The following is a 24,217-nucleotide window of genomic DNA, read 5'->3' as shown; positions in this document are numbered from 1 at the left end:
ATTTCACTTATATATGGAATCTAAAAAAGGAAATGAATAAATAAACAAACAAACCAAAAATAGAAACAGACCCATAAATACAAAGAACAGAGGGGAGGAAGCTTAAGGGGATGGGTAATATGGGTAAAGAAGAGTGAGAGATATAGGTTTCCAGTTACAGAATAAATAAGTCACAGGGATAAAAGGTACAGAATAGGGAATATAGCCAATGATACTATAATAGCATCTTATGGTGACAAATGGCAGCTACACCTGTAGTGAGCATGGCATAACCTACAGACTTGTTGAATCAGTATATTGTACACTTGAAAGTAAGGTAATATTCTGTGTCAACTAGACTTCAATAATCAACCAATCAATCTCTGAGGAGAACAAACTCTGAGGAAAACAAACTCTGAGAAGAACAAAACCACAAAATAAAGAAGAAAGAGAGAGAACTGATATATGCTGTAATGTAAATAAACTTCAAAAACATTGTGCTAAATTAAAGAAGCCAGACACAAAGACTACATATTGTATGATGACATTTATGTGAAATATCCAGAATAGACCAGTCTATTGAGACAAAAAGTAGGTCAGTGGTTGCCGAGGGCTCAAGTGAGGAGACATCTGAGGGGAAATTGGGACTATTAACAGGCATGGGGTTTCTTTTGGGGGTGATGAAAATGTTCTAAAATTTACTGTGCTGTTGATTGCACAATTCTGTGAGAACACTAAAAGCATTTCAATTGTACGCTTTAAAAGGATAAATCAGGGGCGCCTGAGTGGCTCAGTGGTTGAGCTGTCTGCCTTTGGCTCAGGTGGTGATCCCAGGGTCCTGGGATTGAGTCCCACATTAGGTTCCCCCCAGGGAGCCTGCTTCTTTCTCTCTCTGCCTGTGTCTCTGTCTCTCTCTGTCTCTGTGTCTCTTATAAATAAATAAATGTTTAAAAAATAAAAAAAATAAAAGAATAAATTATGTGCTATGTGAATTATATCTCAATACAGTTGTTATTAAAAGTAAAGGCATAACTTGGGATGCCTGGGTTTCTCAGTTGGTTAAGGGTCTGCCTTCTGCTCAGGTCATGATCTCAGGGTCTTGGAATCGAGTCCCACATTAGGCTCCCTATTCAGCAAGGAGTCTGCTTCTCCCTCTGCCCCTCCCCTTGACTTGTGCTCTCTCCTCTCTTTCTCTCTCTCTCAAATAATAAGTAAAATATTTTAAAAACTTTTTTAATTATTAAAAAGTAAAGGCAAGGGATCCCTGGGTGGTGCAGCAGTTTGGCGCCTGCCTTTGGCCCAGGGCGTGATCCTGAAGACCCGGGATCGAATCCTAGGTCGGGCTCCCGGTACATAGAGCCTGCTTCTCCCTCTGCCTGTGTCTCTGCCTCTCTCTCTCTCTGTGTGACTATCATAAATAAAAAAAAAAAGTAAAGGCATAACTCAAATATATATGTGTATATCCACATTCATACAGCATTATTCACAAGAGCCAAAAGGTGGATACAGCCCTGATGGATGAATAGATAAACAAAATGTAGTATATACATACAATGGAATATTACTTGGCCTTAAAAAGGAAGAAAATTCTGTTACATGCTACAACATGAATGAACATCAAATACGTTATGCTAAATGAAATAAGAGTCAGTCACAAAAGGACAAATATATGGTCTCACTTATATGGGATACCTACTATAGTTAAATTCATAGAGATAGAAAGTAGAATAGTGGTTATCAGGGGCAACAGGTGGGGAATGGGAAGACACTGTGTACAGAGTTTCATTTGGGGAAGATGTAAAAGCTCTAGAGATGAATAGTGGTGTTGGTTGCACAACATGTGATTATACTTAATGCCATGAGCTGTATCCTTAAAAATGGTTAAAGTGGTACATTTCTTTCCATGTCTATTATTTTTATTAGGGCAAGAGTGTGTATGTTCTGTAACTTATTTCCTCACAAGCATGAACGGGGAGGAGTCCTTCTCTCTCTTTCTTTACATGGACTGCCCTTGGGCGTGGTCACAATGTGCCACCACAGTGGGACAACTCACCTTCTTTTCAGGCAAGGGGCAAAGCTTAAATCTTAGGACCACCAGGTAGGATCTTCTGCAGCTGCTTAGCCTCTTAGGCCCAGCTTTCCCTTCACACTTTCTTCCACTGCTCTTCCTTGGCAAAGAAATCAGTACATTGCTTTCTGAGAAGGATGCCAGTCACCTATGTGCCTTGAGGAACTCTGTAACACTCATAGCTCTCAGAGGGCAGGCCCACAGGAGGGTTAGGGACTGGTGGTGGAAGCCGACTGTGCCAGAATTCTTCCTCTACTTCCCTTAGCATCTGGGCAGCCTTCCCCAAATCCTTTTCACTCTTATATTCTTCAAACTGGTTCATGCCAAACAAGCAAAGGACCAGTACTTGTCCCTGTGAATGTGCTACAACTTGTAGTAGCACAGCACCCACTCACAAAGCTCCAAGAGGCCATGATGGCCACTTGCCTTCAGTGGCTACCAGGACTCCCTAATAAGGTCAATTTATGTTGTGTATACTTTACTACAATTAAAAATAATAACAGTGACACCTGGGTGGCTCAGTTGGTTGAGCATCTGCCTTCGACTCAAGCCATGATCCTAAGATCCTGGGATCCAGTCTTGCATCAGGCTCCCTGCTCAGTGGGGATTCTGCTTCTCTCTATCCCTCTGCTGCTCCCCCTGCTTATGCTCTCTCTCTTTCTCTCTCTCTCTGTCAAATAAGTAAATAAAATATTTTTTAAAAAATAATAATAAAAGCAGAGTGCCTGAATGATTCAGCCTGCTAAGCATCCGACTCTTGATTTTAGCTCCAGTCATAATCTCAGAGTTGTGGGATTGAGCCCTGCATGTGATTCTCTCTCTCCTCTCCCTCTGCTCTTCCTATCCCCACACAAGCCCATACACTCTCTCTATCAATAATAATAATAACGGCATAGTAGTAGTTCTTACCTCATAGGGTTGTTGTGAGGACTGATGAGATCAATATTGGCTGAAGGAATGGCTAAAGTGTGTAACTTTAGCCATTTGTAATGGCTAAAGTTCATAACATTTATGAACCAGGCTTGGAGAGTGAGGTTCAGGGTGGTGGAGGGACACTTTAATTTTCTACTCTAATTCATGTATCTATTTTTCAGATTTTTTATAACTGGTATAGTTTCATAATTAAAAAAAAAGAAATCAGGGCTGTTTACATTCCTGCATTACTGATTTGTTCAAGATTTAATATCCACAGAAAAGTGCATGAGGATTGGGATCAACATTCTATTCTTGGCTTATGTTTGACCTTCTGTGTTTATATCTCTATGTGTAATTTTTTCCAGATTTCCTTAGCTTTGCTTGCTTTTCTTCCCCTCCACCCCCAGCTTACTTAACTCTCTTAGTCACAGTCTTAAACCTCCTAGTCTAATCACTGGACCTGCTCTCATGCAGGAAGAGAAACCCCAGACTGCAGGCAGCGTGCCTCCATGTTCATCTGTAGACAGTGTCTTCTCAACTCCTCTTCCCCATTTTTACCTCCTTCCCCATAGTGAAGCATTCCCTGAGATCTGATCTTCAGTGTCTGGCTGCAAATTGAGAGGTCTGCTGCTCCAGGAAGCCCAGAGACAGCTGGGAGCCCTGGCCGGAAGTCTGTTTCCTGGGCAGAGAACACTGGCAGAAATCCAGACCACTGACGTCACCTGGTCCGGATGGCGGAAGCCATTGCCCAACCATAGGAAGTTGATGCCAACAACACATTTCTCTGTGACTCCCTCTCTTAATTCAAAAAAGCATTTTCTTGGACAGAAAGCAGTTGGAGTGGACGTGCTCCGAACTTTGAGCCACACAACATGAAGCCTTGACTGACAAAAGAACGTGAGAGCTGACACTGGACTGAGGCTTCGAAGACACAAGTCTAAGTCACCAACGGCACTCTGCCCCCTAACTTCTGACCTTTGACAAATCGTTCAGTTTCCTTGGTCAGTTTTCTTAGCTATGAATAACACTACCTATCTCACAGAAGTTATTGTTGCAAGACTTAAGTGAGGTCATCTGTGTGGAAGATTTCATAAACTTGAAGCAGGATGCCAAAATCAAACCATGCTTCTAGGAAGGCCTTCCTGACAGCAGCAGACCCCAAGGAGACCAGAGGGAGAGTGGTTACAGGCAGATCAGAGCCAGCCGCCTGCACTGGAATGCTGGTGTGCAGCTTTACTAGCTCTAGGGCAAGGATTCATAATTATCTTCTCTGCACCCAGTTTCCTGGTGGTCAAAATGGGGATGACAAGAATACCTTCACCATGGGGCTGTCAGGAGGGTGAAGCACTTACTCCACGTAGGGCACACGGGCGCAGAGGACACTGCCCAGTCGTGGCGGCACTCACGAAGTCTCGGCTAAGGTGATTGTCCCAGACGCCATCTTGTGCACTTCCAGGCTCTAGGCTGCGCATTCGGGCTAATCCCAAGAGACCTCACAAAGAGAGATTCTGCCCCCAATCCATGGTTCACACAGCAGGCAGAGCAATTCAGCTAAAATCTGACCTTGTCACTTCTCTGTGTAACCACCCCAATCTGCCCTAGCGAACCCAGTGAAGATATCCAGCCCCTGAGACAGGCCCTTGAATTCCTCTCCAGCCTCATCTCCTGATGCCCACCGCCTCTCATCACAGTTCTAGCAACCCCAAACTACCTTCAGCTTCTCACCTCCACCATCCAGCTCTGTTGCACCTTGGCCCAGCATGCCCTCACCTCCCGGTCTTTGCTAACTCCTGGTTATTCTTCAAGACCTTTAGTTTCATGCCTTCCAGAAAATTCTTCTTCACTCTCCTGTACAGGGCTTGGTTCCCCACTCCTCCCTTAAGTCCTTGAAGGCATTTCCACCATGGCACAGGGCAGATTTTATCCTACCCCTTCAGGTGACTCACAACAGATCAAGGGATTCTTGAAAGCAGAAGCCGGCACTGGGTTGGACTTATCTCCCTAAACTCAGCACCAGTACCAGGCACACAGTGGGTGCTCGGTAAACATTGAGTGCCAGCACTGATGAATGGATGACCAAGAACTAATTAAGCTTGTTTGTTCAGCTACCAAAACAGATGACATTGCTTGCCTGGGGTTGGGCTGAGTCTCAAACAGATACAGTTTGCATTTGCCTCCTCAGCTGTTATAGAATTGCCTCTGTCTGTGTCTCAGGCATCTTCTGTATGTCTCTTCCCCCATTCTTATACTTTGTCTCACTTTTTTCACTTTGTTTCTCCTCTTTGCTTTGTGTCATATTTGTTACTCTGTGTTGCTTTATATCCTTTCCTCTTCTTTCTTTTGTGACTGCATGGATATCTGTTCTCTGACAGCTCATCCAAGGTTCTGGGCTGGTAAGAATATCCCAATAACTCTTCAGAAAGAAGGAAAGATTTTAAAAGGAAGAAAATCAAACCTTAGTATGTCCCCAGAAGTTCCATATATTTTATTTCACTTATTTTTGGTGATATCCATAATATGGTACATCCCCCAAAGAAGCTAGGTTATGATTCTGTAATAAACATCCCCAAAATCTCAATGACTTTATGCAACAAAAATGTATTTACTGCTCCTGCAGTGTAGGTTGGCTGAGGCTGCACTGGTCCTAACTCCAGGACCCAGGCTGACAGGGCAGCCACGATCCGGAACATTGTCAGTTGCCACAAGTAGGAGGAGAGAATGTGGAAAAGCACACATTGGCTTTCTAAAACTGCCACATTCGATGAGGGGCACCTGGCTGGCTCGGCTGAAAGAGCAAGCATGTGACTCTTGATCTCAGGGTTGAAATTTGAGTCCTACCCTGCATGTAGAGATCACTTAAAATTAAATCTTGTAAAAACTTCCACATAGAAGGGACACATCTTAATTAGTCAATGTAAGTTACATAGCCATACCTAGGCTAATCAGTAAGGGTTAAATAGGGTGGCAAATACAGTCTTCCTAGGAACCTGGAAGGAGAAAGAGGTTCATCTATCTTTGAACAAGATTGAGAAGCACAGTGGATATTACTGTTCCCACTTTATAGATGAAGTGTCTGAGGCTCCAGAAGTTTATTTGGTCTGTTCAAAGACATTCAGGAAGTGTCAGAGAGGGGGGCTGAACTCATGCCTTTGATTCCTGAGACTCTGCTTTTCCCATTTCAGTGGATTTTTTGTGAGCATAGACCTTTTCTGCCATTTTCTACCTAGGTTTTGGACCATGATGTGAAGCATGGCTTGCCAGCATAGCATGTCAGAAGCAGGATGATAAGAAACCCAGCTTTGCTCACCAACCTCCACATCACATCTGGAGAGGGCATCGGCATCTCTCTCCAAAGTGAGGTTTTTGAAGAGTTCCATTTTCCAAGACAAAACCAAGTAGGTCACAAAACTTGGAGCACAGTCATTTGAAACCTTCTAGGCAAAACTAATCTATGGTGACAGAAGTCAGAGTAGCAGTTATTTCAAAGGAAGGTATAAGAGAGAATGCTACATACTGACTAGATAGGGGCTTAAAGAAACCTTCTGGGAAAATGGAGTGATTCTATGTTGGAGGGGATTGTGGTTAAAAGAGTGAATGAATACATACTTAAAAAGTAATCAAGCTGTACACTTAAGATTAGTACATGTTGCTGAATAGCGGTTATGTCTCAATAAAAACAAGTGATAAAGAATATTTTCATCAAGTTAAAAAAATGTATTGTGCCAAAGATTCTGTTAAGAAAATGAAAAAAAAAAAACAAGATTTTGAGTGAAAGAAAATATTTCCAAATCACATACCCAACAAAGACATGTATCCAGAATATATAAACTCTCAAAACTCAACAGCAAGAAAACAGATGCCCTATTTAAAAATAGGCAAAAGACTTGAATAGACACTTCACTAAGGGAATATAAGGAAGGCAAATAAGCTTGACATTTGGCCATCAATTTTGCAGATTGAAACCATGATGAATTACCATTGGAGTTCTATTAGAATAGATACAGTAAAAAATGCTGACAGCATCATCAGGTGTTAACAAGAATGCAGAGCAATTCTATTTCATTACTAGTGGAATTCAAAGTCTACTCTGGGGGACGCCTGGGTGGCTCAGTGGTTGAGCATCTGCCTTCAGCTTAGGGAATGATCCTGGAGTCCCGGGATCGAGTCCTGCATCAGGCTCCTTGCAGGGAGTTTGCTTCTCCCTCTGCCTGTGTCTCTGCCTCTCTCTGTTTCTTTCATGAATAAATAAATAAAATCTTGAAAAAAAAAAAAACAAAGTCTACTCTGGAACATAGCTTGGCAATTTCTTATAAATTCGATACACTTACCATACAGTTCAACAATCCCTTATGTATTTACCTGAGAGAAAAATATGTTCTTAGCAGCTTTATTTGTAATTACCCAAAACCAGATTAAAATGGGTAAATGCATAACTTGGCATATACATACTGTGGAAGAGTATGCAGAAACAAAAACAATTATTGATACATGCAAAATTTGGATGACTCTCAAAGGCATTATGCTGAACAAATCTGATCTCATGCTGGGGCATCTGGCTGGCTCAGTTGGTGGGGCATGTGATTCTTGACCTCAAGGTTGTGGGGTTGAGTCCCATGATGGGTATACAGATTACTTAAAAATAAAATCTTTAGGGATGCCTAGATGGCTCAGTCAGTTAAGCATCTTACTTCAGCTCAGGTCATTATCCCAGAGTCCTGAGATGGGCTCCCTGCTCAGTGGGGAGTCTACTTCTCCCTCTCTCTCTGCCCCTCAGCTCCTGCTCTCTCTCACTCTCAAATAAATAAAATCTTAAATAAATAAACAAGCAAAATCTTTTGAAAAGGGTTACATGCTGTATTGTTCCGTTTATATGACATTTTTGGAAAGACAAAACAATAGTCATGGAGAATAGCTCAAACTAACAAGAGGTTTGTGGGGGATGGGAGGGAGGATGTGACTACAAAGGAATAGCATAATGGATTTTTGGGGGGGGCAGTAGCTGTTCTATATCTTTTTTTTTTTTAAGATTTTATTTATTTATTCATGAGAGACACACACACACAGAGAGAGAGAGAGAGAGAGGCAGAGACACAGGCAGAGGGAGAAGCAGGCTCCATGCAGGGAGCCCGATGTGGGACTCCATCCCAGGTCCCCAGGATCAGGCCCTGGACTGAAGGCGGCACTAAATCGCTGAGCCACCTGGCCTGTCCTTGTTCTATATCTTGATTGTGGTGTTGATGACATGAATTTTTACATGTATTTAGATTCATAGAAGTGGGGCGCCTGGGTGTATTTCGTATCTCAGTCAGTTAAGCCTCAGGTCATGATCTTGGTTTTCCAGAATTGAGCCCCATGTGGGGCTCTGTGCTGAGTCCAGAGTCTGCCTCAGTTTCTCTCTCCCTCTCCCTCTGCTCCTCCCCCTGCTCGTTCATGCTCTCTCTCTTTCTCTCTCTCTCTAAAATAAATAAAATCTTTTAAGGGGTGCCTGGGTGGCTTAGTCCATTAAGCATCTGCCTTCACCTAGGGATTGATCCCAGGGTTCTGTGATCAAGCCCTGCCTCAAGCCCTCTGTGCTCAGCAGGGAGTGGAGTCTTCTCCTTCTCCTCCCTCTGCTTTCTCCTCCTGCTCATGCGCTTTCTCTTGCTGTCTCTGAAATAAATGAATACATAATCTTTTTAAAAAATAGATAAAATCTTTTTTTAAAGTTCATAGGGAGTATACACTTTTAAAAGTACATTTTACTATATGCTAATTATTATTTAAATAATAATATTTATTAATTAAATTAAATTACAATATTTAAAATATTTTTTAAATTAAAAAGAAACCTTCTAGGGGTGCCTGGCTGGCTCAGTCAGTGAGGGTATGTGACTCTTGACCTTAGGGTCATGAGTTCAAGCCCCATGTAAACAAATAAATAAACAAATACTTCCTAGCCCCTTCTAGCCCCTCAAACAATACAGAAGGGGCCCTGAGGACAGGTACTCAAGAACTAAGTGCCCTGGAAAAGGCACACCACTTTCCTCCACTCTAACCCCATACTTGACATTGGGATTTTCCTGTGCTTTATGCTTACTTCTTTTCATTGTTGTTGTTGTTGTTTGTTTGTTTGTTTTAAAGTAGGCTCCACATCCAATGTGGGGCTTGAACTTACCACCCTGAGATCTGGGGTCACATGCTCTACTGACTGAGCCAGCCAGGCACTCCCCTGCTTTGTTTACTTCTACATCCTCCTGCCTAGAACTTAGGTATAAAGTGAGTGCTCACCGACAGAGTCCTAACACTAGCCTGATTCATCTTGGTATACTGCACAGCTTATCTATATTTAGCCTCCTCTCCAGCTGCACTGGATAGACCATAGCTGGAAGGCATCACTGGTCTCCTCTCATAGCCCAAGCCTGGGTCATAAGCTTATCCTTCTTGGAAAGCAGAATCTCCCATCTGGCCTGTCATTTGAAATCTAAAGATATTAGGAATCTCATGAGTTTATTGTTGCTGTCATTTTAATTTTTGATGTACACTTTTATTATAAAAATAACATCTGTTCAATGTTTTTTAAAAACTCAGTCAAAAAATAATAGATTCTGTCCTACTTCTGAGAAGCCATAACTGTTACTAGTTTCTTCTCTCTAGAAACATTTATATGTGTATGCATATACACATAACAGGTATGAATGAACTGATCCACAGCTCTTGGGGCACAGGTAATTACTTATGTCTTTATGGACTCACTTATATCAAGTCTGGCTTTAGCCCTGACCATCACTGACTAGAATTCTAGAGTCTAACAGTTTTCAGACTGCCCCCTTGGGTCATACAAGGAAGCCTAGGCTCATGCAGTCCTGAGGAAACAGGAGAGTCTCCTGCTCTGACCATGGTGGTCAGAACTGCCTTATTCCTTACTCAGGCCTGTGGGGGCCATTAGAAGTCAAGCCACTCAGTCAAGCTTGGGCAGGTCCTAATCCCCTACACATGACACCCACAAAGCCAAGAGAGGGGAAAAAACAACTTTGGAAGTAATTTCATATTTGAGAAGAAGAGGAAGAGGAGCAGGAGAAGCAGATGGAGAGAGAGAAAGAGAGCACGAAAGCAGTCACATACTAGGAAAAATCACAAATCTGTAGTACATCCTTAAAGTTGCTTTTGGTTTCATATAGCTCTTTTATTTTTAAGTATATGGGGGCCACTGTAACATATTTAGTGCTTCTCTACAGTCTTGATCTGACCTTCCCTGGGGGCTGAGGACATTTGCTGAAGCTCTGAAAATGCCCTATCCAAAGCACCCCAGCCCAGCTCCGATGGACCTTGGCAGCTAATCCCATCTTAGGATGGGCCTAGACCTCCACACATCCTGGAGAAGTTGTATCCCCTATCTTCTTTCTGAGTTCCCAGAGGTCCAAGAGTTAACCAAGGGGTAGGCTACTGTCTCCACATCCTCCCCTCTCAGATTAGACATCTAGTACCTTGCAAAACTATAGCCTACTTAGGGGTATATTTCCTTTAGAGTCTCACTCAGTCTGATTCTTTCCTTTCCTTCTAAAATGCACAACAATCCTAAAAAAGAAGAACAAACAAAACCAAACCCAGGAAAAGGAAGGAAATAATAAAGATTAGAGCAGAAATAAATGATATAGAAACTAAAAAAAGCAAAAACAATAGGACAGACAAATGAAACCAGGAGCTGATTCTTTGAAATGATGAACAAAATTGGTAAACCTCTAGCCAGACTCACCCAAAACAGAAAAAGGAAAAGAAAGGGAAAGAGAGAGAGAGAGAGAAAGAACCCAAATAAAGAAAACCACTATTGAAATAGGAGAAATAACAACCAACGCCACAGAAACACGAAAAATTTTAACAGAATATTATGAAAACCTGTGTCAAAAAATTTGACAACTTAGAAGAAATGAATAAATTCCTAGAAGCATATAATCTACCACAACTAAAACAGGAAGAGGGAAGCCCAGGTGGCTCAGCGGTTTAGTGCCCACTTCAGCCCAGGGTGTGATCCTGGAGACCCAGGATGGAGTCCCACGTCAGGCTCCCTGCATGGAACCTGCTTCTCTCTCTGCCTCTCTCTCTCTCTATGTGTCTCTCATAAATAAATAAAATATTTTTACAAACAAAAAAACAACTAAAGCAGGAAGAAATAGAAATTTTGAACAAATTACCAGCAATAAAATTGAATAAATAGGGGGATCCCTGGGTGGCTCAGCAGTTTAGTGCCTGACTTCGGTCCAGGGCGTGATCCTGGAGACCCGGGATCGAGTCCCACATCAGGCTTCCTGCATAGAGCCTGCTTCTCCCTCTGCCTATGTCTCTGCCTCTCTCTCTCTCTTTCTCTGTCTCTCATGAATAAATAAATTTTTTAAATCTTTAAAAAAATTGAATAAATAATTTTAAAAACTCCACAAAAGTCCAGTGTCAGATACTTTCACAGGTAAAATTCTACCAAACATTTATTTATTTATTTTTAAAGATTTATTTATGATAGAGAGAGAGAGAGAGGCAAAGACACAGGCAGAGGGAGAAGCAGGCTCCATGCCGGGAGCCCGACGTGGGACTCGATCCCAGGACTCCAGGATCGCGCCCTGGGCCAAAGGCAGGTGCCAAACCGCTGAGCCACCCAGAGATCCCCTCTACCAAACATTTTTTTAATAATTTTTATTTATTTATGATAGCCACAGAGAGAGAGAGAGAGAGAGAGGCAGAGACACAGGCAGAGGGAGAAGCAGGCTCCATGCACTGGGAGCCCGACGTGGGATTCGATCCCGGGTCTCCAGGATCGCGCCCTGGGCCAAAGGCAGGCGCCAAACCGCTGCGCCATCCAGGAATCCCTCTACCAAACATTTAAAGAAGAGTTAATACCTATTCTTCTCAAACTCTTCCAAAAAATAGAAGAGAAAGGAAAACTTCCAAATTCATTCTATGTGACCAGCATCACCCTGATACCAAAATCAGATAAACACATAACAAAAAAAAAAGAGAATTATAGGCCAATGTCTCTCATGATTATAGACATAAAGATCCTCAACAAAATATTAGTAAACTTGTTCCAACAATGCATTAAAAAAATCATACACCACCATCAAGTGAGATTTATTCCCAGATATAAGGGTGGTTCAGTATTAGCAACAGATGTTATATCATATCAATAAGAGAAAGGACAAAAAACCACATGACCATTTCAATGGATGCAGAAAAAGCATTAAACAAAGTACAACATCCATTCATGATTTAAAAAAAAAAAAAAACTCTCTGGGAAGTAGATCTAGAGGGAACATACCTCAACATAATAAAGTCCATACATGAAAAACCTATAACCAAAATCATAATGGTGAAAAACTGAGAGCTTTTCCCCTAAGGTCAGGAACAAGACAAATCACTACTGTTATTTAACCTAGTACAATAGCCTCAGCAATCAGACAACATAAATAAAAGGCATCCAAAGAGTAAAGAAGAAGTAAAATTCTCCCTATTTGCAGATAATACAATACTATATATAGAAAACTCTAAATAATCCACCACAAAACTACTAGAACTGATAAATAAATTCAGTAAAGTCACAGGATACAAAATCAATGTACAGAAATGTTGCATTTCTAGACATTAATAATGAAGCAGCAGAAAGTGAAATTAAGAAAACTGTCCCATTGACAACTGCACCAAAAACAATAAAATATCTAGGAATAACTTTAACCAAATAGGTGAAAGACCTATAGTCTGAAACTATAAAACACTGATGAAAGAAATTCAAGACAATGCAAAGAAATGGAAAGACGTTCCATGCTCATAGGTTGGAAGAACAAATACTGTTAAAAATGCCCGTACTACCCAGGGGTGCCTAGGTGGCTCAGTTGGTTAAGCCTCTGATTCTTTTTTTTTTTTTTTTAAGATTTTATTTATTTTTTATTAATGAGAGAGAGAGAGAGACACACAGGCAGAGGGAGAAAGCAGGCTCCATGCAGGGAGCCCTATATGGGATTCGATCCCAGGTCTCCAGGATCGCGCCCCGGGCTGAAGGCGACGCTAAACCTCTGAGCCACCCGGGACCACCCAGCATCTGATTCTTAATTTCAGTTCAAGTCATAATCTCAGTGTCATGAGATGAAGCTCCATGTTGAGTCCTGAGTTGGGCTCTCTGCTCAACAAGGAGCCTGCTTCTCTCCTTTCTCCTTCTCCCTCTGCCCCTTTTTCTCTGCCCCTTTCCTGCTCTCTCACTTTCTATTTCTCTCAAATAAATAAAATAAAATATTTTTAAAACATGTCTATACTATCCTAAGTGACCTACAGATTTAATGCAACCCTTATCAAAATACCAACAGCATTTTTCACAGAAATGGAAGAAACAGTCGTAAAATTTGTATTGAACCACAAAAGACCTTGAATAGCCAAATAAATCTTGAAAAAGAAAAACAAAACTAAAGGTATCACAATTCCAGATTTCAAGTGTTATTACAAAGTAGAAGTAATTAAAACAGTATGGTCCTGGCATAAAAATAAACACATAGATCAATGGAATAGAATAGAAAACCCAGAAATAAACCCACAATTATATGGTCAATTAATCTTCAACAAAAGAGAAATGAATAGCCAATGGGAAAAAGTCTCTTCAACAAATGGGTGTTGGGAAAACTGGATACCTATGTGCAAAAGAATGAAACTGGACTACTTTCTTTCACCACACACAAAAATAAATTCAAAATGAATTAAAGACGTAAATGTGAGACATTTGATTTCCTAACCATCAAAATCCTAGAGAGGCAGTAATTTCTCTGACATTGGCCATAGCAACATTTTTCTAGATAGGTCTCCTGAGGCAGAAAACAAAAGCAAAAATAAACTATTGGGACTACATTAAAATAAAAAGTCTCTGCACAGCAAAAGAAACAATCAATAAAACTAAAAGGCAGGGCAGCCCAGGTGGCTCACCGGTTTAGCGCCGCCTTCAGCCCAGGGTGTGATCCTAGAGACCTGGGATCGAGTCCCATGTCAGGCTCCCTGCATAGAGCCTGCTTCTTCCTCTGCCTGTGTCTCTGCCTCTCTCTGTGTGTCTCATGAATAAATAAATAAAATCTTAAAAAAAAAAAAAAAACCTAAAAGGCAAATGACGTACCGGATAAAGATTAGTACCCAAAATATATAAAGAACTGATACTACTCAACACCAAAAAACAAATAATTCAATTAAAAGTAGGGACAGGACATGAAAAGACATGTTTCCAAAGTGGACATCCAGATTAACAGATACGTGAAAAGATGCTCAACATCACTCATCATCAGGGAAATGCAAATCCAAACTACAATGAGATAATACCTCTCACCCATTAGAATGGCTAAAATAAAAAACACAAGAAACAAGTGTTAGCAAGGATGTGGAGCAAAAAGGACCCCCTTGCACTGTTAGTAAGAATGCAAACTGGTGCAGCCACTGTGGAAAATAGTATGGAGTTTCCTCGAAAAGATAAAATAGAATTACCCTGTGACCCAGTATCACACTACTGGATATTTACCCCAAAATACAAAAGCATGAATTCAAAGGGATACATGCACTCCTGTTTATCGAAGCATTATTTATAATAGCCAAACTATGGAAGCAGCCCAGATGTCCATCAATTGATCATGGATAAAGAAGAGGTGGTGTGTGTGTATATATATACACAATGGAATATTATTCAGATAACAGAGAACAAATTCTCACTATTTGCAATGACATGGATAGAGCTAGAGAGTATTATACCAAGTGAAATAAGTCAGTCTGGGGGCGTCTGGATGACTCTTTTGTAAAGCATTTTCCTTCAGCTCAGGTCATGATCCCAGGGTCCTCAGATAGAGCTCCGTGTCAGCCTCACTGCTCATTGAGGAGTCTGCTTCTCCCTCTCCTTCTGCCCCTCCCCATGTTCTCTCTCTCTCTCTCTAACTAAATAAAATATTTTTTTAAAGAAAGAAGTCAGTCTGAAAAATACAAATATCTTATGATCTGACTCATATGTGGAATGTAAAAATCAAAACAAATAAGCAAAGGAAGAAAAAAAGAGAAAGAGAGGGACAAACCAAGAAACAGACTCTTAATTATAGAGGACAGACTGATGATTACCAGAAGGGAGGTAGGGTGGGAGGATGGGTGAAATGGGTGATGGGGATTAAGGAGTACATTTATCATGATGAAAAATAAATAAATAAAATAAAATAACAAAAAAAATAAACAAACACACTCAAGGGATGCCTGGGCGGCTCAGTGGTTTAGCCTCTGTCTTTGGCTCAGGTTGTGATCCCAGGGTCCTGGGATCCAGTTCCACACTGGGCTCCCCACAGGGAGCCTGCTTCTCCCTCTGCCTATGTCTCTGCCTCACTCTGTGTCTCCTATGAATAAATAAATTAAATCTAAATAAATAAACAAACAAATAAATAAATACACACACTCAAAAAACACCAAATTCTTCAAGGGGTCAGGAAACCCATAACTTCAAGGAAACAAAGTCATGGCTATGCAGAAGAGGGAAAGGAGAACATCATCATTCTTTTTTCATCCTTAATAGATTGTTACCATAATTTCATGATAAATTATCCTGCTACATACATATTCTTTTTAATTTGATCCTTTCTTAGAATATGATGCCTTTGGGTAAAGTTACTCTGGGAAATCAGTTAAAAATCATTTATGGGGGATCCCTGGGTGGCGCAGCGGTTTGGCGCCTGCCTTTGGCCCAGGGCGCGATCCTGGAGACCCGGGATCAAATCCCATGTCGGGCTCCCGGTGCATGGAGCCTGCTTCTCCCTCTGCCTGTGTCTCTGCCTCTCTTTCTCTCTCTCTGTGACTATCATAAATAAAAAAATTTAAAAAAAAATCATTTATGAAGGGGCACCTGGGTGGCTCAGTCAGTTAAGCGTCTGCCTTCAGCTCAGGTCATGATCTCAAAGTCCTGAGATTGAGCCCCCTGCCCCACTGAGCTCCTTGCTCAGGCTCAGCAGGGAGTCTGCCTCTCTCTGTCTCTCTCTCAAATAAATACATAAATAAATAAATAAATAAATAAATAAATAAATAAATAAAAGCTTTAAGACAAAAAATGAATCATTTATGAAATGTTTCTTGGATGAAGAAGCCCATAGTGAGCATATGAGGGAGATAGATTGATTGGTTAATTGATTGATTAAGCTTTTATTTATTTATTTGAGAGAGAGACAGAGAGTGAGAGAGTGAGCACAAGGGGGTGGGGAGAATAGAGGGAAAGGGAGAAGCAGGCTCTCTGCTGAGCAGTGAGCCCCATTTGGGGCTGGATCCAGGACCCAGAATCCTTACCTGAATGGAAGGAAGGCAGACCCTTAACTAACTGAGCCACTCAGGGGCCCCTGCCCCCTACCCCAGGAGATTTAAAGAAAGGAAAAGACAGGATTGGGATCCCTGGGTGGCGCAGCGGTTTAGCGCCTGCCTTTGGCCCAGGGCGCGATCCTGGAGACCCGGGATCGAATCCCATGTCGGGCTCCCGGTGCATGGAGCCTGCTTCTCCCTCTGCCTGTGTCTCTGCCTCTCTCTCTCTCTCTCTGTGTGACTATCATAAATAAATTATTTTTAAAAATTAAAAAAAAAAGAAAAGACAGGGTCATGAGCAATTTTAGTCTAATTTAGACAACAAAATGCATATACTATCTGAGAAACTATTTCAGAACAACTCAAGCCAATGAATATTTATGGAGCATCTACTAAAAAAACCTAACAGTTTCTAATAGCCCGCTAGGAGCCAGGCACTACACTAACCTGAGGATACTGCAACCAAGCAGAGATAAATCCTGCCCTAGGAGCTCAGAAGAACAGACATGAAACATACAGGAATAAGTGGTGATTCTTACAAAAGGGGGAGCATAAGCTACCCCAGGAATGGAGAGCCAGAGGACTAAACAAAAGATGGGGTATCAGGGAGGGCCTCTCCTGGAAACTGATATTTAAACTGAGACTTAAAAGTAACCAAAATCCAAAGATAACAGAGCTGACAGAGGGAAGCTGATTTACTGTTTCCTAGGCAAAGGACAGCCATGTCTCCCAAGAAATAAAAGTTCAGCAGTCTCCCCAGGCAGAAATTGAAAGGGTCAGAAATAGGTCCAAAAGGAGGAAACCAATAAAGTAGGACTGAGTTTGAGTCTGGCTCACTGTGGGGGCTATACACTAATTTGTAATGGGCCCTCTTCGGGTCTCAGTTCTCAAAAAAGCAAGCAGCTCTCAAAGAGATCCAAGACAGGTCCTGTGATGTCTTGAGGGACTCAGAGCCAATGTGGACAAAATCATACACATTTGCTCCAAGGCTAGATATATTTTTCCTTACGAAGACTAAATAGAAGTAGAACAGGCAGAGAAAGAACGGAAGGTGATGGAGGGATCAGAGCTGCAGAGAACTGAGCAAGTTCAAGGAACCAAGAGAGCTTCAAGATAAAGAAGCATGGAGGCAAAGAGGGTGGTGGAGAGTAGACAAAGCTGGCAAAGTAGGCTAGATTAAGAAAGGCTTGGTAGACCGTGTACTATGGATGGGACTGTGTGTCCCCAGGATTCATCTGTTGAAGCCCTAAACTCCAATGTGACTGGAGATTTGGAGATAGGGTCTCTGGTAGGTAATTAAGGGTGGGCGTCCTAAGGGTGGGGCCCTAATTTGATGAGAATTGTATTCTTAAAAAAGGAGGAGGAAACACAAGAGAGTTCTTTCTTCTCATATACACACAGAGAAAGGGCCATATGAGCACAAGGAGGATGGTGGCCACCTACAAGTCAAAAAAAGAGACCTCTGATTCTTTTGTAGTTCACAAGAGTGATGATTGGGTGCTCATGGGATTGTGTGACATGTACCTTTCTCAAACCTTATTATAACCTTGGCACATTATCTGCCTGATATGGAAAAAAGAAGAGGCCTTAGAATTAAGCCTACTTGCTGGCACCTTGAGTTTGGACTTCCAGCCTTCAGAACTGTGAGAAATAAATTTCTGCTGTTTAAGCCACCCAGTCTGTGGTATTTTGTTATGGTAGCCCAAGAAAATGACACCATATTAAGAATTTTGAACTGAAAGCTTAATGAGACTTTTTAAGACTAGTTGAGAGAGAGCATGAGCAGAAGGGACAGAAGGAGAGGGAGAGAGAGAGAGATTCCAAAGCAGACGCCACACGGCCAAGCTGACTCAGTGCTCAGTCTCATGACCCATGAGATCACGACCTGAGCCAAAACCAAGAGTCTGACACTTCACACTCTGTGCCCCTCAGGCACCCCTCAATGAGACCTTAAGCTGGGGATATATATGCTTTACACTTAAGCCTGGGAAGGCTCACTCTGGCTGCAAAGTAGAGAAGGAATCTGAGCAGGACAAGACTAGAAGCAGAGAGGCAAGGTAGGAGATGAGTGTAGACATTCAGGCTGGAAGTAATAAAGGCTTGGAGCATGGTGGAGGGGACGGGAGGAAAAGCAGACAGGCTGGAGAAACCTTTACAAGGTCAAATCAGCAGGACATGGGGATTAACAGAATGGAAAGAGGAGAGGGCAGATTCCAAAGGCCCCTAAAACACAGCTAGAAAGATTACTGGGCTGAGATTCTCAAGTTTGAGGCTTTAATCACAGATCTGCCACCAACAAATGACTCATATGAAGTAAATGCATTAATGAGGACAAATTTAAGCAATAGTATCATCCCCCTCAAGGCTAGTTTAGGAACCCCTTCTCTATGCTTTACTTAACACTATTGATCATATATACTTATAATTGATCATCAAGGACATATCAGAATTCTCCACGTACTTGTCTGTCTCCCTCAAAAGACAGGATCCCTTGGGTTAAGAACCAAGTATCCTGTACCTGGAACCAGGTCTCATACAGTGATTGATTCATTATATTTGTTAAGATGATTATTTTAAAGTGCTAAGAGGACAGATATATGATTATTCTAGGAAGTTATTTTGGTGTGATGTGTTTTCTGTATATGGGGCACTGTGGTAGATGCTAGGGTCAACAGAATAAACAAGCAAGCAAGTCATGGACCTTACGTCAAGTCAAGTAGCTTAGACAGACATTAAACACATGAGGACAAAAATGATGGTTTATTTCTGGTTGTGGTAAGTGCTACAAGGAAAAGTACTGGGTACTGTGAATGTGTAACAGACATAACATGGGGGTAGAGAAAGGGTTTCTCTGAAAGAATGACCTTTATGATTAGACACATGAGTTGATTTACTCACAAAACAAAGGAGGGAAGAGAGAAGAGGGGGATCAGGAAGAGGGAAAGGGAGAGAGACTTTTAGGTAGAAGGAATAATAAGCATGCATGAAGGCCTGAGGCAGCAAAGGAGTTCTGGTGAGAATACTAGAAGGAAGCCCACCAAAATGGTAATGTTAATTATATTCAGGCTGCAGAATTATGGGTACTTTTTTTTTTAATTTAAGATTTTATTTATTTATTCATGAGAGACACAGAGAGAGAGAGAGGCAGAGACAGAGGCAGAGGGAGAAGGCGGCTCCCTGCGGGGAGCCCTGTGGGACTCAATCCCAGGACTCCAGGATCATGCGCTCTGGGCGGAAGGCAGACGCTCAACCACAGAGCCACCCAGGCGCTCCCAATTTTCTTTTGTATACATTTTTCATTTTACAGATTTCCTACAACAAACATGTATTATTTTAATTATCAAAGGGGGGAAAACAACAATGCTAGTTTAAACAAATAATAAATGATGCAGAGAGAATGGATGTCATGGAGAAGAGGGTACATTCCAGAGGGACTAGTGACATAAGCAATGAGTAATTCCTATGTGGGAGAGAGCAATAAGCACATTGGTGGGGCTGGAACAAAGCAGCATGTGTGGCTTACAAATGATACACTTGAAGCCAGTCCACCAAAGTCCATGAAGGTGAGGCCAAGGTGTTGGGGGTGAGATGAGAAGTGATAGTGAGCTGGGCAGCCCTGGTGGCTCAGCGGATTTAGCGCGCCTCCAGCCTAGGGCGTGATCCCAGAGACACAGGATCGGATCGAGTCTCCCTGCAAAGAGCCTGCTTCTCCCTTTGCCTGTGTCTCTATGAATAAATAAGTAAAATGTTAAAAAAAAAAAAAAAAGTGATAGTGAGCTACTTTCAAGGGACTTGAACAGGAAAAATATACCTTCTAGCAGAGGCAAGCTGGATGGAGAGAAACCAGAGGCAAAAAGACACCCCTCCCCTTCCCACCAGGCCCTGCAGGGCTGGGGCAGGTCAGGGGGCACCTAGGAAGGGTAGTTGTCCTTTAACAGAAACAACTCTGATCCTCTTACTTCTTACTTCCCAGGCACTGAGGGGCTGGGCTGCCCCATGCTTTCTGCCCCTACAGCAGAGTGGAAACTGTGGTTTCCGAATATCCTTCCCGATTTGCAATCTCTGAGAAACTGCTAGCCTGAGGACATTTCTAAAGAGATAAAGTCAAAGATTAGTTTGGGTGGAAGGGTGGCAGGCCATAGACAGGGTCTGGAAAATTGAAACCTGATGCAAGTCCTAAGATCTGTCCCCACCCACTCCTGATCATGATAAGCACCCCTGCCACCCACACTGGATCCTTTGCCAGAGTTCCCCCCTCCCACCTCCAGGCTATGAAGCTGTTTAGGGTTGGGATGTGAGTTGGGGAAGGGGGTGGAAATTGGCTGTCCTCCCCTCTCTGAGCTAGACCCACAGGAATTGCCTCAGCCACTTCCCTTCTAGCCCTCCTGCTCTCCCCACCCAGTTACATCAGATCACCATCTAATTGCTCCACCTGATGCTCCTTGGTCTCTCCCACTCACCTCACACTCCTGACATGGGTGCTGCCTTGCTCTTGCTAGCAGAGGGATGAAAAGCAACTTTATCCTGGTCTTCCAGCCAGGAAGTTGAACGCAGCATGAGGGACTTTGCTCTCCTGAGAAGAGAGATACAAAATTACATTAAATCATCACATTAAATGGGTGTGTCAAATGCAAGACCAGTCAGTCGGTAAGTGGCTGAGGTGTCTGTTCATAGCTCTGTGGTGACCCTGAGCTGCTGTGAGGATGGAGGAAGCAGGGGCACTGAAGAAACAGTCCCAGTCTCCACAAGTTTTATTTGCTCTTTGGACGCATCCAGTACTTCTTTTTTTTTTTTTTTCTTCTTTTTTTTAATCTTATTTATTCATGGGTAGCCCTGGGTGGCTCAGCGGTTTAGCGCCTGCCTTCCGGCCCAGGGCGTGATCCTGGAGACCCGGGATCGAGTCCGCGTCAGGCTCCCTGCATGGAGCCTGCTTCTCCCTCTGCCTGTGCCTCTGCCTTTCTTTCTCTCTCTCTCTCTCTGTGTCTTTCATGATTAAATAAATAAAATCTGAAAATAAAATAAAAGTTTAAAAAAAAGACCTTGGGGCAGCCCCGGTGGCGCAGCGGTTTGGTGCCGCCTGCAGCCTGGGGTGTGATCCTGGAGACCCGAGATCGAGTCCCACATCGGGGTCCCTGTGTGGAGCCTGCTTCTCCCTCTGCCTGTGTCTCTGCTTCTCTCTCTTTCTCTCTCTCTATGAATAAATAAATACAATCTTTTAAAAAAAAAAAAAGACCTTATTTACTCATGAGAGACACAGACGGAGAGACAGAGAAAGACAGAGAGAGAGAAAGGAGCAGAGACACAGGCAGAGGAAGAAGCAGGCTCCACGCAGGGAGACTGATGTGGGACTCGATCCTGCATCTCCAGTATCACACCCTGGGCTGAAGACAGGCGCTAAACTGCTGAGTCACCCAGGGATCCCCCTGGAGGCATCTAGTTCTTAATAAAAGTAGCATCATCAACCCAGAAGTCCTTGGTCCATGTCACAGCAGAGCTCTTGCTGAGTCATCTGGGCTAGCACACTTACCCTTCTAAGCCTCAGGTAGTTCTTTCCATTGCTGTTATTTTTGATGGTTGTTGAATAAAGGGGCCACTCAGAAGAAGCAAATGGAGAGCTCTAACAGAGTATAGGAGATTGCATTTTCCAAAGATGAGTGCCTCCCCTTCATGCTCTTCTGGAGTTTTACAGACTCCAGGGTGGGGTCATTTACAGAATCAGGGTGGGGCTGTGGCTACATTGACCAATGGGTACAGGGCGAGCAATGTAGATCATAAAAAAGATGAGGTCGTAAAAAAAAATACAGTTCATGCCTGCTTCTTTCTTTCAGTAACCCAGGCACCACGCAGGAAAAATCCATCTAGATCATTAGGAGTGAAACTGAGGCCCCCCAGCCAATAGACAGCATCCACGGTCAGATGCGTGAGCAAAAAATCCTGCAGATGGGGATCCCTGGGTGGTTCAGCGGTTTGGCGCCTGCCTTTGGCCCAGGGCACGATCTTGGAGTCCTGGGATCGAGTCCCACGTCAGGCTCCTGGTGTGGAGCCTGCTTCTCCCTCTGCCTGTGTCTCTGCCTCTCTCTCTCTCTCTCTCTGTCTATCGTGAATAAATAAATAAAAATTAAAAAAAAAAATCCTGCAGATGACTCTGGTCCGCGGGTTTTGAGTATTCCAGCTGCAGCCCCCCGACAGGAAACAGAGACAAGCCATCCCCATTGGGCTCCATCCAAATTCCTAACCCACAGAACTCATGAACGTAACAAAGAGTGTCTCATGCTACTAAGTCTTGGGGTAATCTGTGAGGCAACATTAGGTAACCAGAACATAGAGTAACCTTAGGACAAGCAAGAATGAGCACATATCAACTGGAGCAGGAAGTGCCCTGGAGGAATTTAGAACCAGAATGGAATGGCATTAAATATGGAAAGCATTACTAGCTCTCGCCACGTAGTTTCTAATTCAGTTCTGCTGTGAAATTGTCCCCTCAATGGCCACCAACAACATCTGAACTAACAAAAAACAACTCAACTTTTTTTCCATACTCATTCTTCCTCAACGTCTTCTTCTCTTGACTTCCAGTGATAAGTTCAACTACCGCACTAACAACCTTTCTGCTGATCTATGCCTTGTTTTAATCATTAAAAAAAATTTTTTTTAAAAAGGTTTTATTTAGGGACGCCTGGGTAGCTCAGTGGTTGAGTGTCTGCCTCTGACAGGTCGTGATCCCGGGGTCCTGGGATCGAGTCCCGCATCCAGCTCCCTGCAGGAAGCCTGCTTCTCCCTCTGCCTGTGTCTCTGCCTCTTTCTCTGTGTCTCCCATGAATAAATAAATAAAATCTTAAAAAAATAATAAAATATTTTATTTATTCATTTGAGAGAGAGAGACTGAGAGAGAGCACACAAGCAGGGAGGAGACAGAGAAACAGTCTCTCCTCAACCAGGGAGCCTGATGTAGGATTTGATCCCAGGACCACAGGATCATGACCCAAGCCAAAGGCAGATGGTCAGCTGACTGAGCCACCCCTTGTTTTATTCATTGATTCCTCTTCTCCTACCCACCTTCCCTCTAGGGTATAGCCAACTTCCTTTCCAAGGGCTTGCTCCTCTCTCTCTCTATCCATGGCCCTCAAAGAGCTCGTTTCCTCTTGTTGAAACTACCATCTGTGTGCCAGAGTCCCTTACTCCAGGATCTGCATAGCTAGCCCCATTCTTCTCTGTGAACTCCTCTCTTGTAGCTCCCATTTCCCCCTAGTCATATATCAAACCTTAAATCCAACACTCTCAAAATGGGCCCACTGCAATGGATGCTGCCTGGGCCTCACTCAGATCCTTTTTAGCAGCTGGTCCACTCATCACTCACAAGCATGTGGTCTAATAACCACACATAGCTGTCCTCCTTTTTTGGTCAATGAATTACCCTGGAACCAAAGGGGAACCGAGTCTTCCTCCCTTACACATACTCTGGACAGACCTGAGTCAATGACTGCCTGGTGTAGGGCTACAAAGCACCAGCCCACTTGTCTGTAACTGGAGCCCACCCTTTTGCCATTTGTGCCAAAAGCCTCCCAGTGGGCTCAGCCCACACCTTTACTCGCCCTCTTCCCCTTGGCCGTCCCGTTTCCCTCATTCTCCTTCTCCTGGTCCCGCACCAGGTTCTGCTTCTAAGTGACCCAATCAAAAACTCCTACCAAGGGAGGTTTGTTATGTTTACTCTATAAATGCCGTGTCTTGGCCACCCTACCCTGAAACTCCCTATCAGGCCAGACATCAATCTGAACACATTGTCTAGCAAATGCCTCAGATGTACTTCTACTTCACAGCTGGATTGTGAAATCTGTCTCCCCTCCACCCTGCCTGATGCTTCCTGTTTTTCCACCCTCCTTCAACATGTCTAGCATGTAAGTGCCAGATTAAAATTTTTTAAATGCCTCTGATTGTACAGCTTCCCTACCC

At 42.9% G+C, this 24,217-nt stretch overlaps 1 non-coding gene and 1 pseudogene across 1 annotated transcript; one reads left to right on the top strand and one right to left on the bottom strand.

The window, feature by feature from the left end:
* Positions 1 to 1,372: 1,372 nt before the first annotated feature.
* Positions 1,373 to 22,296, bottom strand: LOC112641260 (NADH dehydrogenase [ubiquinone] 1 beta subcomplex subunit 9-like; annotated as a pseudogene).
* On the top strand, positions 17,733 to 17,836 carry LOC112641914 (small nucleolar RNA U13). The gene has a single exon (XR_003124897.3). It is a non-coding gene; the product is annotated as a small nucleolar RNA U13 (small nucleolar RNA).
* Positions 22,297 to 24,217: the final 1,921 nt, after the last annotated feature.

The sequence above is a fragment of the Canis lupus genome, chromosome 12, assembly GCF_003254725.2.
Source record: "Canis lupus dingo isolate Sandy chromosome 12, ASM325472v2, whole genome shotgun sequence".
Lineage (NCBI taxonomy): Eukaryota > Metazoa > Chordata > Mammalia > Carnivora > Canidae > Canis > Canis lupus.
The sequence above is the reverse complement of the archived record's forward strand: the minus strand, read 5'-3'. Positions and strand labels throughout refer to the sequence as shown.